Consider the following 14,871-nt stretch of genomic DNA (forward strand, 5'->3'; position numbering starts at 1 on the left):
TTCCCAAGCTATTTATTTATTTTTTGAGATGGAGTCTTGCACCGTCACCCAGGCTGGAGTGCAGTGGCACGATCTCAGCTCACTGCAACCTCTACCTCCTGGGTTCAAGTGATTCTTGTGCCACAACCACCTGAGGAGGTGGGATTACAGATATGCACCACTACGCCCACCGAATTTTTGTATTTTTAGTAGAGACAGGGTTTTGCCATGTTGCCCAGGCTGGTCCTGAACTCCTGGCCTCAAGTGATTCTCCCACCTGGGCCTCCCAAATTGCTGGGATTGCAGGCATGAGCCACTGTGCCTAGCCCCCTAGGCATTTAAATGAGGAGCATACTCAACCTGTACTAAAAACACTGTGTTATGAGGTTGTCTTTCCATGTCCCAGAAATGGATTCAGGGACATCATTTCTATTCCTCATAGAAATGAGCCATCTTTAGGTGTCTGGGTGTGGTGACTCATGCCTGTAATCCCAGCACTTTGGCGGGTTGAGGCAGAAGGATCTCTTGAGCCTAGCAGTTTGAGACCAGCCTGGGCAGTGCAATAAGACCTCATCTCTGCAAAAGATAAAATTATATCACTTCTCAGCCTTTTGGCTAAGATTAAGTGCAAAAATAATATTATTAACTAGGTGTGGTGGTATGCACCTGCAGTTGCCGCTACTCAGGAGGCTGAGGTGGAAGGATCACCTGAGCCCAGAAGGCTGAGGCTTCAGTGAACCGTGATTGTGCCACTGCACTCCAGCCTGGGTGACAGAGCAAGACCCTGTCTCAACAAACAAACAAACAAACACGCAAACAAACAAACTCCTTGGGTAATGACCCAGCAGTCACCCATCGTGATCAATTTTTCCGTGGGACTGAACCACTGTCATTTGTCTGGTGCTTTATATCAGCTTACAAAGTGCTTTCGCAGCTACTTTCTCATTTGCTTTTCCCCAGTGCTCACGGCGTTATTGGTGATGTATAGATGCAGAAGCTAAGAGAAGTTAAGTCATTTGCCCAAAGTTACAGAGCAAGGGGAGACCTGGACCTGAGCCCCAGTCTTTGGCCTCTGCTCTCACGCTTTCCCAAGTTCCTGCTGTGGGGACTTTGGTGGCAGCGGGCCAAGGCAGTTCCGGGCACCTGGGCTGATTGTGTGACTGAGTTTGGTAAGCCCAGCCTGGGAGGTGTTTGCAATGCCCTGAGCTGGCTCCTGGGAATGCATTCTGTGCCATGCAGGGCCATGTTGCAACGTGACTAATGGATGAGAAGGTTGAGGAGGAAAGCCATGACTTCACCAATGTGAATCAAGGTCATTCGTCACCTCGGGAAGCACATGGAGCTGCGACGTTCAGGAGGGAGGCATGCTGCCCCCAAGCCAAGCCACGATGTGGCCTGTCGCCAGTCCCATGCAGCAGGGAGAAGGGGAGTTTCTGGAAGCGAAGATGAGCTGGGCAGCCAGGCCCAGGGCCCTGGCTGTGTGTGCATCAGCCCCCGCTGAGAAAAAGAGTCCAAGTACTACGTGGGGTTTTGCCCACGAGTGGGGCAAAGGTGCAGTTTCCAGGAGGCACTGGCAGGAGCTGACTGGCCACTGATACTGGCTGGGGTCTCCGGAGGACAGTGACTGGAGGATCAGCGGCCTCTGACCCTCTCCTGTCACCTGAGGAAATCAGGCCAATCGTGAGCCACCAGAGTGTCCTCACTGAGACAGCCTCTCTCCCTGGTGTAACAAGCCACATTTGCTGTCTTTCTGGGAGAGTTCGAAGCAACCACGTGGGTGACTTCTTTTCAAAGTTCTCTGCCTCAGAGGAGGAAGCCCCATGGGTGGAGGCCAGGCCTGAGGCCATCCTGCTCTGGGCCAGAGCATGCTTGTGTCTGATGAGCGAGGACACGCCTCGTCTGGCTGAGGCTTCCATTTCACACTGGCAGTTCGAACCCCCATCACGGCTTCCTTTTGGGCTCCCCTCCTCAGGGGCCCGGGCCTGAAATGTGCTTGCCCTTCATCCCTCAGGATGTGTCCCTCCTCAGAGAGGACTAACTTAGCCCCTCCCCTAGTCTCGATGTGCTCCGGAGCCCTTCCTATTCACAGAAACTATCTGGCCTATTTATTTGCTTGCTTGCTTCTGATATCTTCTCTTACTGAAAGGTAAGTCATGTGGGAGATGGAATCATGCCAGGTTTGGTTCACCATTACATCCTCCACACTTTTCTTTTCTGATTTATTTATTTATTTTAGAGTCGGAGTCTTGCTCTGTCATTCAGGCTGGAGTGCAGTGGCACAGTCATAGCTCACTGCAGCCTCAAACTTCTGGACTTAAGTGATCCTCCTGCTTCGGCCTCCTGAGTAACTAAAGACTACAGGTGTGCATCACCATGTTTGGCTAATTTTAAAGAATTGTTTTAATACAAAAATTAGCTGGGTGTCGTAGTGTGAACCTGCAGTGCCAGCCACTGTGGAGGCTGAGGTGGGAGGATCACTTGAGCCCAGGAGATTGAGTCTGCAATGAGCTGAGATCGTACCACTGCATTCTAGCCTGGCAACAGCGTAAGACCCTGTCTCATTTTTTTCTCTTTTTTTTGTAGACATGGGGTCTCACTATATTGCCCAGGTTGATCTTGAACTCCTGGGCTCAAGGGATCCTTCTGCCTCAGCCTCTAGTGTCCCTGGGATTACATGTGTGAGCCACTGGACCTGGCTCCCCTGAAGACTTTCTGTGGAGCCTGGCACCAGGGGAACCCAATATCTATCCTGTGAATGAATGAATAAATGCAAGGAAGTAAATAAAGAGGAAGTGGGGGTCAGAAGGGGCATATTTTACATGAGTAGATACCATGCAAAGGCCCTCCTGGGTACCATCACCAGTGCGGGGCAGCCCATGAGCCCCTGGAGTGAGGTCTCCCTGACACCCTGCCCACTCCTCCTGGGGCCGAGCAGGAGTCACATCCAAGGGCTGGGTCATTATCTGATAAATGAGTGGGTTGTGCAGATAAGTAAACAGGGACTGACCCAGAGGTCAGGTGTAACTCAGCCTCAGAAACTGCATGTGTCAATAGGAATCGAAGGGCCAAGGAATGTGGTTTTCGTTGATGTCAACTTGCTGCAAAGGACCACACCTGCTTCTCGACCCAGGAACGTGGGAAAGGGAAAGGCATGGCTTGTTTTGGTGGAGATGGAGGAGCTAGCTGGTAACAGTGGAGGAATGCCCTTCTTCTGATTCACAGCGGGGAGGTGCTCTGGGCCCCTGCCACTGCCCGAGGACTTCGGGTAAGTAAGCCCGTGGCCCCCAACCCTTCCCTGCCAGACGCCCTGGCAGACGGCTTGTCCTGACAAGTACATGCTTTCTGGATGGAACAGCCTCCCTTTTGTCCAAACCCTTCCTTTGAATTTAAAATGCACAAAGAAGCTTTCGAAGAGGAAAAGAATGGGATCAGGAAGAGGAGGCTGTATCTCATTTGGACACTCAAGCCCTCAGCGCCTGCCCGGGAGTTTCTGTAATTCGCTCCCACACCACGTCATGCCTTTTGGCTCCCAGCCAGGTGCGGTGGCATCCGTGGCTTCATCTTTCTGGGAAGTCAGAGTCACGTTCCCTTGAGTCTTCTCCCTTTCCTCTCCCCAGCTTTCGGTTGCCCTGATAAGAGGACGCAGCATTTGAGCAGTAGCTTCTGGAACCCAGAGTGAAGCCACACCCAGGCACCCTGACAGCACCACGGGAATGCTCCCGGCACGGCAAGCGGGACTCTGGAGAAGCACAGCCTCCGTGCTCCTTGTAGATGTTCAGTTCAAACTCCACGGTTTGTGTGACTCACTGAGGGGCTTGGTTTGGTTCTTGCTGATGAGTCTGTCATCGGTGCCAGGTGACATGCTTGTCCCCTCCTTCCTTCTAGCCCTCTCTCTTGCCCCAGGGCTTCATAAGCAGTGGGAGGGCTACTGTGTTGCCCTCTGGCCCAAGCTCTGGTATTCCCTTTGTGGTGGGTGCTCTCATTCCTTTGCAATGTGCCCTGCAGTGTAAACCCGGGGGATCCATGAGACAGGGAACCCATGCCTGTTTTCTCCATTTGGTGTAGCATAGCAGTGGGCGTTTGCCAGACAGGGCCTACCATGTGGAGCCTACACCTATTCACACACCTGCCATTTTCCTTCGGAATCCTGTTCCCAGTGGGTAACGGGTTTAAAAGCCCAGAGCTGAATTCTAGCCACATTGGATCCGACCCACATTCCAATGCTCTTGTAAGTCTCCAGTTGGTCAAATGAGCAGTTTGATCCCTTGATCCTTCAAAATACCGGATATATTTATTTCTTCTTGCCTTTTGATCTTTCAAGCTTGAAATTTCTCGGCACATAAAAGTCTTCAAAATGCCCTCAAACTTCTGTCTCCAAAGGCAATTTTTTTTCACTTTTTCATTTTTTTGTAGAGATAGTCTCACTATGTTGCCCAGGCTGGTCTTGAACTCCTGGCCTCAAGTGATCCTCCCCCCTTGGCTTCCCAAAGTGCTGGGATTACAGGTGTGAGCTGCTGTGCCCGGCCACCAAAGGCATTTTTACTTGGCTCTGTACAGTGGAGCTGCTTCTCTATTTGGAGATTGAAGTTTGTGTCAGGTTCTTGAGTTTGTAAGAATAGGACATGAAAACAGAGAGCCTTTTAATCAGATGAGCAGCTATCTATGTTATGTTTTCACAGATTTTGATTCTTCTTCTTTTTTTTTTTTTTTTTTTTTTGAGACGGAGTCTTGCTCAGCCACCCAGGCTGGAGTGCAGTGGCACGATCTTGGCTTATTGCAACCTCCGCCCACTGTGTTCAAGTGATTCTTCTGCCTCAGCCTCCCAAGTAGCTAGCTGGGGCTACATGCCACCACGCCTGGTTAATTTTTGTATTTTTGTTTGTATTAGTAGTAGAAATGGGGTTTCACCATGTTGGTCAGGATATTCTCGATCTCTTGACCTCGTGATCCACCCATCTTGGCCTCCTAAAGTGTTGGGATTATAGGCGTGAGCCACTGCGCCCGGTTGATTTTGATTATTCTAAGTAGGGATAGTCAGAGTCTTCATAGTGTTTGACATTTCATGTATTTATCAGCTGAAACTTATTGTTTCATGGTTTTGAGGAATCTCAGTGAAATAATTCAGTGTTGCCAGATCCTGAGAATCTTTTCTCCCCAAGGCATTTGCTGTATCATTAATAAATGTGTGTATCACATGGAGAGGTATAATTAGAGTACACTTAGAATTAGTTTATTTCTCTAAAGATGCTTTTACCTTAGCTCGGTGTGGTGGTACGCACCTGTAGTCCCAGCTACTTGGGAGGCTGAGGTGGGAGGATTACTTGAGCCTGGGAATTTGAGGCTGCAGTGAGCTATGATCGCACCACTGCATTCCAGTCTGGGCCACAGACCCTGTAAGAAAGAAAGAAAGAAAGAAAGAGAGAGAGAGAGAGAGAGAGAGAGGAAGAAGAAGAAGGAGGAGGAGGAGGAGGAAGAGGAAGAGGAAGAGGAAGAAGAAGAAGAAAGAAGAAGAAGAAGGAAGGAAGAAAGAAAGAAAGAAAGAAAGAAGAAGAAAAGAAAAGAAAAGAAAGAAAGAAAAAAAATATATATTTTTTGAGATGGAATAAAACTCTGTCACCCAGGCTGGAGTGCAGTGGTGTGATCTGGGCTCACTGGAACCTCCACCTCCCAAGTTCAAGCGATTCTCCTGCCTCAGCCTCCTAAGTAGCTGGAATTACAGGCACGCACTACCATCCCCTGCTAATTTTTTTTGTAGTTTTAGTAGATAACCGGGTTTTACCATGTTAGCCAGGCTGGCCTCAAACTCCTGACCTCAAGTGATTCACCTGCATCGACCTCTCAAAATGCTTGGATTACAGGTGTGAACTACTGCACCAGGCCAGAAAACAAAACAAAACAAACCAAACCAAAACAAAACAAAACAAGACTTTACCCGATCATTTAAAAAACAACCAAATAACCTAGGCAATTTTCATTAAGCCTATTTTCATAAGGGAGAACAAAACACAGTTCTCAACTTCTTGTCCCCCTTTGTCTCTATTTCCCTCATTACCTGCTCTCCTGCTTGTCTTTCTCTTCTCTCCAGGAGCTGAGAACAGCCCCCCTTCCGATTTGAGGCCGGCCTGTCCGTGTGCACCCTCAGCCTCACGTCAATGGAGGATCACCCGTCCCTTCCTTGTGCTAGAAACTTGATGGCTGTATTCCGTGAGCCTGCAGGGCTCTTGCTCTCCTCCTTCTTATTTAACTGCACCAGCTTAGGACTGGCCTACATGCTCCATCTTCATTTCCTTACCCCATCTACGCCATAGTCTACCATGCTCTTGCTGAGGTTACTTACCTGGCCTCTTTCCTCTACACTCTTTTCCACACTCACTTGTCCAGGTGCACATTGATACCTACACCTGACTGTCCTACAGATAACTCGAAATCAAGATGGCGGGGAATAAACTCACCATCTTACTCTATATGTCTGCCTGTCCTTCAGTATTTCTCATGTGGGATAAGGGTGCTATGATTCGCCCACTTGTCCAAGACAAAACATCTGGAGGTCATTCTTTTTTTTTCTTTTTTCTTTTTATTTTTGAGACAGAGTTTCCCTCTTGTCGCCCAGGCTGGAGTGCAATGGCACGATCTCGGCTCACTGCAACCTCTGCCTCCCAGGTTCAAGCGATTCTCCTGCCTCAGCCTCCTGAATAGCTGGGATTATAGGCATGTGCCACCACGCCTGGCTAGTTTTGTATTTTTAGTAGAGATGGGGTTTCTCCATGTTGGTCAGGCTAGTCTTGAACTCCTGATCTCAGGTGATCTGCCCGCCTTGGCCTCTGAAACTGCTGGGATTATAGGCGTGAGCCACTGTGCCCGGCCACCTTTTTGTATTTTTAATAGAGATGAAGTTTCACCATGTTGGCCAGGCTGGTCTGGAATTCCTGACCTCTGGTGATCCACCCGCCTCGGCCTCCCAAAATGCTGGGATTATAGGTGTGAGCCACTGTGCCTGGCCTGGATGTCATTCTTGACTCCACTTGCTGCCACATTCTATCATTGAGTTCCACCTGCACGGTTCCCTTGGCTGGGGATAATGCCATTTCTCACCTGCCTGACAGTTCCTGCAAAATCCTCACCTGATGTCACTATGGCTGCAAAGCTTCCCCAACTTCCTCCCTAAGAGAGACACAGTGGCACTTTTTTTTTTTTTTGAGACAGAGTCTCGCTCTGTCACCCAGGCTGGAGTGCAGTGGCGTGATCTTGGCTCACGGCAGCCTCCATCTCCTGGGTTCAAGCGATTTTCCTGCCTCAGCCTCCCAAGTAGCTGGAACTACAAGTGCATCGCACCACACCCGGCTAATTTTGTAATTTTAGCAGAGACGGGGTTTCACCATGTTGGCCAAAATGGTCTCCATCTCCTGACCTCAAGGAGGCAGGTCTGATTTGCCTGCCTTGGCCTCCCAAAGTGCTGGGATTACAGGCATGAGCCACTGCACCCGGCCCAGTTGTACTTTTTTGACATATGTATGTCTTCTCTTATTTTCCCCGTTATTCTATTGCCATCATTTGTTTTTCTGCTGCTCTCACTTGCCAGATAGAAACATCCAGAGAGCAGGAACTGTTTTGGCACAATTCAGTTTCTAGTACAGTGCATAGCACATAGTAGACCCTCAATAAATGTGTGGAAGTGAGCCCTCCAATATTCCAGGTAAGTACAAAGGGGCCTGTTTATTAGGACCTCTTCATGTCTAGTGATGGTCAAAGAGAAAAATCAGGCAGGAATCCAAGAGCACGGTAGCCCTCTTTTCCCCTTTTCTAGGCAGCTGACTGTGCCTGCATTTCCTTTTGTGGCCAGAACATCAGAGCTTTAGGTTTGGCTTTGTCATTTTCCGACCCTCTGAAACTCTGACCCTCTGAGTTTCATTTTGCTAAAGGACAAGATCCTAGAGGATAATGCAGTCTCGAGCATTCTGTGACCCTCAGGCTCCAGGGCCCTCCTCTTGCCCACCCTCTCAGCGGTGTGCACGAGTGTGGCATGTGCAAGCGTGTGCAGTGAGCCCTGGGCGTGCGCATGCTGTTTACAAAGGCAGACCAAGGCGTCCAGAATGCCGTTTCAGCTGGCCACGGCTAGATGCATCCGCACGGTGTTTCTTTATTGGGGCGATGGCTGAGAAAGGAAATTGCATTGTTTTGGGGCTGTCTCAGGGAGGACATTTGATACAGCCACAAAGTTTAGTCTTCCAAGTGGCCTCCACTTTTAGCCGGTGCATTGGTTGGCAACTCCTGGGTGGGAGTCAGAGTTACTGGGGAAAGGAAGGGGAGGGTCTGTAGGAGGATCGGGGTCCAAGAGGGCTGTAGAGGAAGGGGCTGTAGAGCCAGCAGCCCGCCCTTGTGTGCTGCTCCGGGTGAGAACTGCCATCATCACACACTGGGAAGCTCAGTCATGGCTGTTAGCCGGGGCACAAGCCAACAGATGTATCAGCGACCTGAGATGGCATGGCACCTGGGTGTGCAGCCAGGAAGGGCTGTGCATGTGGAGGAAGGGACTCGGGCCCAGCTCGGCTGCCGGCCTCCACAGTACCTGTTGGGGGTGGGGCTAGTCTTGAGTAACCCCTGAATGGACTTTACCCTGCAGCCGTTTTGCGTAACTCCTGTAATTAGCTAACTAGGTTAGTCATTGCTTACACCCTCCTGAGTCCTCAACCTTTTTTTATTTTTCCAGGACGATCTCTATAAACAGGTCATACAATCTGCCACACGTTTTGTGCCAAATTCCTCTGCAGATATTTGACTCCGTTTTGCGTATTCAGGTGGCTCCAAGGCGGGCCACCTTCTCTTGCTGAGTGTCCTCACCTAGGGGTGATTTCACTGGTGGCTGCTGCCTTTCCCCCCAACCTGGCTTCACTTAAGGGATAGATTGTGTTATTTTTTATTTTTTGAGACAGAGTATCGCTCTATCACCCAGGCTGGAGTGCAGGGGTGCGATCTCGGCTCACTGCAACCTCCGCCTCCTGGGTTCAAGCAATTCTCCTGCCTCAACCTCCTGAGTAGCTGGGAATACAGGCACCCGCCACCATTCCCGGCTAATTTTTGTATTTTTAGTAGAGATGGGGTGTCACCGTATTGGCCAGGCTGGTCTCGAACTCCTGACCTTGTGATCCGCCCATCTCGGCCTCCCTAAGTGCTGAGATTATAGGCATGAGACACTGCGCCCGGCCTAGACTGTGTTATTTTGTCCACCCATGTATACCTTTATTCACTCCCTCCTGCCCCAAATGTGACTGAGCATGGACGAAGCCAGGCACTCTGCAAAGTGTATCAATCTAACTGAGGCTCCATCCCCACCCTGGAGAGCTTGTAAGCTAAGCACCATTAAAGGAGTTCCTGTAGGAACCAAATCCTGGAGTCCTGCGCACAATTACTGATACAGAGTTGCTCAGCATCCTTCACAGAAAAAATGCAGTCATATCCAATCTGTCAGCAATAAATATGAAATACTTATTTTGCTTATATTCAATATCATCAGAGGATCATTCAGAACAGGTGCTACCTAGATTTAAGACTCTTGGTGCTGTCATTATAATCAAAAGCACCTAATGACAGCCCACGCATGCTAATGCAAACATAATAATATTAGTGCTTTTGGTTAAAACATGGCTCAGTGAAAGATTTCTGCAGGCCAGACATAGTATGCAAGCAGAACTTTCTTTTTAAACCCTCTTTGAGTAGCCCAGTGAAACAAGAATACTGTAATAAAGGTTATGTGCAGAGTGGAAACCTATCCCAGCGCTTTCTCTCACAATACACCTCACCTGGGTAAACACACATTTGCATATCAATACATGGATTACAGACTTTTCCTTTTCTGAGAACAAGAAGGTACCCTGTTACACACACACAGGACCAACAGCCAGGAGCTTTCAAGTCCCATGCAATCTGAGAACAGAGGACTCAGGTCTTCAGAGCCCCAGAGGCCAGTCCTCTATAGCAATCTCTCTCTTCTTTCTCTTAGTGCACTGGGATTCTGTTTTGTAACTCGCCCAGCCTTCAGAGGTGGCCTCCTCCCATCTGGGAGGCTGTGCTGGCTTCTGCAGGAGCCAGCCAGATTTTGAAATTGCATTTGGAACCAGGCACTGTAAAAAGGCTGGTTCTTGGAGGGGGAGAAAGGTGGCTTTGATAGTTATTGATGAGCTCACCAGGTCGGAATGGGACTTTTCAAACAGGCCAAATTAAATCCCAGGCCTTGAGCTAGGGGCCTGGGATTTGCTGCTTTCGCATTGCAAGGAGCAGGTGGGCAGGCTCTGGGAGTATCAGATGCACAAAGTACAGGTGAACAGGTAACCAGATCGAGATCTCTGCAGGTGCCCCGAGGCTGGGAAACAGCGTTGGTGGGGTGGAGGGCAGCCTGCAACGCGGTGTCCGTCTCGCCTGAAGCAGCCAACAGGTTAACCCAGGCCTGTTCCTGCAGGACAGACATGCGCTGGTTCCAGCCGGTGAAAGCAGATGCAAATCAGTGCAATTTCCTCTGCAGCAATAATTAACCCGCGGGAACCTTGTTGGAGCAGGTAGTTTCAGGAGAATGGCACTGAAGATGTTGGAGAGAGATTAGCATTTTTCAGCTCTCATCGCAGTGATTTGTGCTGCATTTTAGTGTGTGTTCAGTTCCAACTCATTACCATAAAAAACTCCTCATAAATTAAATTGCTAGGCAGGGGGAATCGACTTTGTTTAGGTAGATAGAGAGCCTGGGATGCTAGTGGGTGTTGCTGGAGAACTGGCAGGGAAAGTGTGTCCTCAGTTTCCTGATTCGTCATGGGAGGACCTTGGCCTCTCCAACCTCTAGAACCCGTCCAGCTGGCAACCTACGATTGTTTCCTTCCCTCCCTCCCTCCCTCCCTCCCTCCCTTCCTTCCTTCCTTCCTTCCTCCTTCCTTCCTTCCTTCTTCCTTCTTCCCTCCCTCCCTCCCTCCCTCCTCCCTCCCTCCTTCCTTCCTTCCTTCCTTCCTTCCTTCCTTCCTTCCTTCCTTCCTTCCTTCCCTTTTATTTGAGACGGAGTCTTGCTCTGTTGTCCAGGCTAGAGTGCAATGGTGCGGTCTTGGCTCACAGCAACCTCCGCCTCCTGGGTCCAAGCAATTCTCCTGCCTCAGCCTCCCGAGTAGCTGGAATTACAGGCATATGCTACCATCCCTGGCTAATTTTTGTATTTTTTTAGTAGAGATGGGGTTTCACCATGTTGGCTAGGCTGGTCTCAAACTCCTGACCTTGTGATCCACCTGCCTAGGCCTCCCAAAGTGCTGGGATAACAGGCGTGAGCCACTGCCCCATGCCTGTTTGCTTTTATGAATTGGAGGACTGCCTGGGCTCAGGGAAGCTGCTAGCCATCTGCCTAAGCTGTAGCTGTTGGATGACGCAGGATCCTCATCTCAAGTTGCTTCCAGGACAGGACCACTTTCTTGGGACCCTCTCTACGTGGGCAGTCCTTCCATGATGACAGCTGCCCTGTCATGGTGGGATTACTTTGGAGGGTGTATGTGGCCCAGGGAACTGTGTACTCTCAGTGGGCAGGCCCTCTGTTTTGATCATTTTGTATCCCAGCATCTAACACAAGGTGCTCACGACTCAAGACCTTATGTAAAGAGGGAGGAACGAACACAAGGAATAAAGTTCCCCAGAAATCCTTCCTTACACCTGAGCCAATTCCTTCCTATATGTCCTCAGCTTGAGTCATTTTCTGTAGCTCCCTCTTATTTCCATCAGATACTTGGATACATTTCAAATTGGTTCTTGACACCCCACCCCTGAATATCAGTGAGAGAAATTACATGCATGATCCACATTGCATTGACCAGGCCATCCAGACAGAGAGCGGGCAGGGCTTGTCTCCTAGGGCAGTGGTGCCACGTGCTAGCTTAGAGGCCTCGGTTTACCTGCATGCACCAGGGTCCCTTGAGAATCTGTGCCCTTCCCTTCCCGGAGGGGATGCTTGGAAGGGGTCAATCAGGCCCTTGCTTTCATGATGGGCCCTGAGGCCCACAGTCAGGCTTCTAGAAACCTAGAATTGACCCTGGTTTCCAGAATGACCAGTTTGCATTTCCTTTATCTGCACAAGGAGGTGAATTTCTTGGGGGTCTTCTCGGCGTGAGTGTAGTGAGTGCACTCAAGGTGCCTAAAAATACAAGGACAGATGCCAAATATGAGCATTCTTACCTTGAAGCTGCCTTGAATGGAGTTTCACAGGAAAAGTATATTAAAATAATTCTTAAAAACTTGGAGTTCTTAAATGTTTCTATTTCTGGGGGGTGGGGAATGGGAATAACTGTCTCCACTGCCTGCCTGCCTTCCTTCCTTCCTCCCTCCCTCCCTCCCTCCCTTCCTTCTCCTTCTTTACTTCCTCTTTCTCTCTCTTTCCCCTTCCTTCCTCCCTCCTTCTTTCTTCTTTCTTTCTTTCTTCTTTCTTTCTTTTTTCTTTCCTTTCCTTTCCCTTTCTTTTCTTTCTCTTTCTTTCTTTCTTTCTTTCTTTTCTTTTTCTTTCTTTCTTTTCCTTCCTTCCTTCCTCCCTCCCTCCCTCCCTCTCTCTTTCCCTCCCTTCCTCCCTCCCTCTTTCCCTCCCTTCCTCCTTCCCTCCCTCCCTCTTTCCCTCCCTTCCTTCTCCTTCTTTCCTTCCTCTTTCTCTCTCTTTCCCCTTCCTTCCTCTCTCCCTTCTTTTTTCTTTCTCTCTCTCTCCCCCTTCCTTCTTTCCCTCTCTTACTTTTTTTAATACAGTGTTTTAAAAATCAGCCTGGCCAACATGGTGAAACCTCATCTCTACTAAAAATATAAAAATTAGCTGGGCATGGTGGCAGGTGCCTGTAATCCCAGCTACTCAGGAGGCTGAGGCAGGAGAATTGCTTGAACCTGGGAGGCAGAGGTTGCAGCGAGCTGAGATTGCACCACTGCATTTCAGCCTGGGAGACAGAGCGAAACTCCATCTCAAAAAAAAAAAAAAAAAGAAAAGTTAAATGCAGTTTCATTAGGAGACCCCTTAGAGCCAGATTGTGAGCACAAATGGAGGTGCTGGTTCTAACATGGAGGAGTAATTCCTGGTTATGAGGGTGTCATCCAGACCACCCACAATAAATCTTAATTTTTTTCATACTACTAACAAAAGGCAAAGATTAAAAAAAAAAAAAAGCCACAAGAAAGAATGTGGAGTAATCTGAGCATGTGCTTGAGAAGCAGAAGTACATGCTTTGAAAATCAGGGCTGCATTTCTGGCTCTGTCTTGTAAGGGTATGTGGCTTTGGGCAAATTACTTGACTTTGTCAAGCCTCGGTTTCCTCATGAGGAGTAAAACCAGGATTATAATACCGTATCCCTCCTAAGCTTGCTGTGAGGAATAACTCAGAATTACATAAAGTGTGTCACAGAATGTCCTGTATCTAGGAAGCACCGGGGCGTGGACAGGAGGTGAGATACCCAGTCCTGAATGATCACAGGACCTCAAGCTGAAGAGGACCTCAGAGGCCACGTAAGCCAGCTTGATGGACAGACCTCAGGAGCCAGGAAGCCTGAAGGTCTGCCAGGGGGCCCAGAGAAAGCTGGCGGAGGTGCTGAAACCAAGCACCGTGCCTCTACTCTCTCCCCAAGTGGCACGAAGCAAGCCTGGTGTCTTCTCTTCATTACAGTCTGTTTCTTTGTGCAGGAAGGTCACCTGTGTTTGAAATGCATTTTGCTAAATAGGCATCATAGAAATTCTGATGCTTTGGTGACTCCTCATTCAAGACCATCTCTGTAGCATATGACCCCCTCCGACAATGTAGGAAGACAAAACTGGAAGCTGTGAGACACGGTTTCCATGCCATGATGTGTGAATACAGGACCAACGTCATTTACCTGCTTCTTTTTTTTTTTTTTGACGGCGTCTCACTCTGTCACCAGGCTGGAGTGCAGTGATGCGATCTTGGCTCACTGCAACCTCCGCCTCCCGCTACACAACCCGCTTCTGACCTTCAGACCTTGCTGGAATGCTTGCCTTCCTTCTCACTTCCACTGCCACCCCCAGCAGCTAGCTTTCTTTTGGGGGCCATTTTTACACAGAAAAGCAAGTGTGTACCCCTTTATGCATATTACTGTGTAGCAAAAAGGACCAGAGTATAGCGAGGCTTTCGGGAGGGGAGGAGTCTGGGTGGTTGGTTAGGTTCACCCTCTACTTGTCTGGCTTCCGTCTCCTGCCTGATTCCAGTGGGGCCATAGCTGAATGACAGACTCTCTCACTTGTAGGTGACTCTGTCAGCAGAGCTTAGGTTATGCTGTGGTAATAGGCAAGCCCCAAATCTCAGTGACTTAAAAAAGCAAAGGATTTTCTCACTGGTGATGCACATCTACCGCAGGTCAGCAGGGGGCGCTGGTCATGGCAGGGACCCAGGTGGTTGGAGGCTCCATCTTGACTCATCCTTCCATGATTGCAGGGGTGGGACTAAAGGGAAAGTGCTGAATCACACCCTGGCTCTTAAGGCAACCACCTGTGAGTGACACCTATCACTTCTGCCAGCATCTCATCGGTCAAGCCTTGTCTCATGGCCACACTTGACTTTAAAGGGAACAGGGAAGTAAGTACATGCCTACCACATGCCCAACAAGAAAGAACAGAAGGGAAGAAGAGAAGTGGAATATTTGTTCTTTTATTCATTTATTTTTTGAGACAGGATCTCACTTTGCTGCCCAGAGGCTGGAGCGCAGTGGCTTGATCATAACTCACTGCAGCCTCGAGCTCCTGGGCTCAAGTGATCCTCCCATCTCAGCCTCTTGTGTAGCTAGGTCTACAGGTGCACACCAACATGCCTGATTAATTTTTATACAATTTTTTAATAGAGATGGGGTCTTGCTGTGTTGCCCAGCCTGGTCTCAAACTTTTTTTTTTTTAATAGT

General features: G+C 49.2%; 1 long non-coding RNA gene across 1 annotated transcript in view; it reads left to right on the top strand.

Annotated features, from left to right (window-relative positions):
- Positions 1–6,583, top strand: part of LOC117076138 — a 40,609-nt gene extending 34,026 nt beyond the window's left edge. The window contains exons 2-4 of the long non-coding RNA XR_004434254.1: positions 3,034–3,244; positions 3,597–3,771; positions 6,065–6,583. This is a non-coding gene — a long non-coding RNA (uncharacterized LOC117076138). The remainder of the gene's footprint in view (positions 1–3,033; positions 3,245–3,596; positions 3,772–6,064) is intronic.
- The last annotated feature ends 8,288 nt before the right edge of the window (positions 6,584–14,871 follow it).

Source organism: Trachypithecus francoisi, unplaced genomic scaffold, assembly GCF_009764315.1.
Source record: "Trachypithecus francoisi isolate TF-2019V2 unplaced genomic scaffold, Tfra_2.0 Lachesis_group5, whole genome shotgun sequence".
Lineage (NCBI taxonomy): Eukaryota > Metazoa > Chordata > Mammalia > Primates > Cercopithecidae > Trachypithecus > Trachypithecus francoisi.